The following is a 2,500-nucleotide window of genomic DNA, read 5'->3' as shown; positions in this document are numbered from 1 at the left end:
AATTTCGAGCACGCCCAACACACTTTTCAATATTCAGCCCTCGAAAACACACCGGGAGTTGGTGTTCCGATGGCTGGCTGGCTGGCTGGCTGGTCGGTTGTTTCAGGCTTATTCAGGGGTTGGGGGGTCGTGGTATCGGTCCGTTGCGGATGATGAAGTATCATGCAACTCATGTTCTATTAGCCGAATGTCGGATTTTATTATTAATGCCTTCCTTTTTTTAGGAGGACGGGTGCTCCGGCTACCGTTGACCACACTTCCGAGGTGCTCGCCTGGGTTCTTCTCGCCGCACTCCTATATACCGCCTCTGGCTAGCCGAGGCCGAGTGTTCGAGTGTTTGAGTGAACGAGAAGTTCTCAATTGCCCAGTGTTCTCGAGTTATCATACACCAGTGCACCCTTTTTGGGGCGAAAGTACCCCACATTTCTCCTGTTCCCCCGGCCCGGTTCGCCTGCGCAATCAGCGCTCTAATGTGTTCTTATTCCCAGACCGCATCCAGGCGGCTCAAGCATTTCCCTCTCACTCTTTCGTACTCCAAGAGGGATAAGAACGCCTCGGGAACGAAAAATGCATAAAAAGTGGTTTTGGCGTGTGCAAAGTTGTTTGGCGAGTGGCAGACATTATTCAGTGGCTGCGGTGAGGCACGCTGTTGAATTGTGCACGCCTTCCCCTTCCCCCCACTTCTTCTTCTGCCCCTCCACGACCAGAATTCGGAGATTCGGAAAATCGGCGAACAAAGTTGTTCATGCGTGTGCGGCGTGGTGTGCGCCAGGGGAGGCGGGGAAATTGTGGGATTTTCGAGAGATGCTAGAGCATAAGAGACAACCTCGCGCCCGGCGATGGCCGGGGAGGATGGAGACCGTTCGAAATACAAAAATAACATCCTGGCGAACGCTTGCCGCAAAACTCCGAAACCTTCCCCTGGTCCCGGGGTTGGTCCTGAGAATACGCGGTACGGACGTCGTCCGGTCGCCCGCAATGGCCGGCAAAACGGACGTCACAACAACTTTTCGGCCTGCCAGCTGGCTTGCTGGCTGGCGTTGTTTTCACTTATTACGAGGATAAACGCTGGGACCGTTTCCCGGGCAAAGCCACGTGGCGTGTGGTTTTCGGGAAAGCAGCCAGCACCAACATCGGCCACATCGTTGATTGTAAGGCCACAAAATGGCTGCCTCAAACTGCCAGCGATTATTGTGCTTGCGTTTGTCCAGCTTTTTTTCCCGGTCCAGTTCTGATGTTGCAAAATGAAGGCCCGTGGTTAATGTAAAATCGGTTTTCCATTGCTTTTCCGGGGGTTTGTTGCAAGCGATTACGGAAAAGCGAAGAGGACAGCGGCTTAGTAGGTAATTCGCGACAGCCGACAGGCGAGGCCGGGCTGGTAGGGTAATGATAAGCCAAACCACAGCTTCTGGTGCCCGCAGAGTTCGGTAATCGTTAATACGGTCGAAATAGTTTTTACACACAGTAGCCAGTCCAGCACGAGAGGAAAGAAAGGAACGGGAAATGCACATTTTCCGGTGTTCCTTTTTGGCTCGTTGTGCGAACTGGACTTGCCAAACAAGCAATTCGCAACAACAACAACAAAGCGCGCAACGGAACGTTTCTGTGCAACAGAAACACGCTTTGTGGTTGTCTTATTTGTTGATTAGCTCTCCCGGGACGCCCCTTCGCCCCCCTCCCTCCTTTTCCGGATGTTCCGGGAGCTACGAGTTCGACATCCTGCGGCCAGGAAATGCTACAAATGATTAAGCGCCGACGTCGTCTCGTCCGTCGCGTCGCAAAAAAGAGGGCGGAAAGCGTGGCAGCAAAAGAACCGTAACCCTAACCGAACAAATGAAATGCACTTGACGCACACCTCCTCCGTTTCGCCTCGGGTACCGTTGTGGCTTCCACCGGTCGTCACTTCATTACCATGCCGCGTGCATTGTTGTGCAGCTTGGCGCTTGGCGTAGATTGGCGAGACCCCACGGAACGTGAGTGAAGCGCGCGAGGCTGTGCTTTCTGTGTGCGTGTGTGTCGGTTTCGGTCGGTGTGAGTGGTGAGTACGAGATGACGAACGAGCGGCATGCCGCCACATTCAGTGCTGTAGCACATATAACGCTGTGCTTCGAGTTTAAAAGCGCAATTTCCCTCGTTGGCGTTGGCAGGATGCAGGCCTCCTGCTCCTTCCACAGCTCCTCTGCTTGTCCACCGGTTGCTTCCGGTTGCCGAGTGCTTGGCATCGCGTAACTTAGACAGGAACCATGCTCCCTTTGCGATTCACCAGCGATGGTCGGAACGCCGACATTTGTTAGCGCGTTGCTAGGGGCAACGAGTCCCCCGGATGATAGCCTCCTCCGGTGGTAGGAGCTTGTTCCGGGAGGGACTCGCGCATCATAGTAAGCTGGTCCGCACTTTCTGCAATTGTCACGCCCAGGAGGAGGGGTGGGATAGCATATACGACGAGCACAATGGTAATGAAATGAAATGTTCTTTTTCACTGGTAATGTAACAAATTTGT

This window comes from Anopheles darlingi, chromosome 2 (assembly GCF_943734745.1).
Source record: "Anopheles darlingi chromosome 2, idAnoDarlMG_H_01, whole genome shotgun sequence".
NCBI classification, from domain to species: Eukaryota; Metazoa; Arthropoda; class Insecta; order Diptera; family Culicidae; genus Anopheles; species Anopheles darlingi.
Note: the sequence above shows the minus strand (reverse complement) of the source record.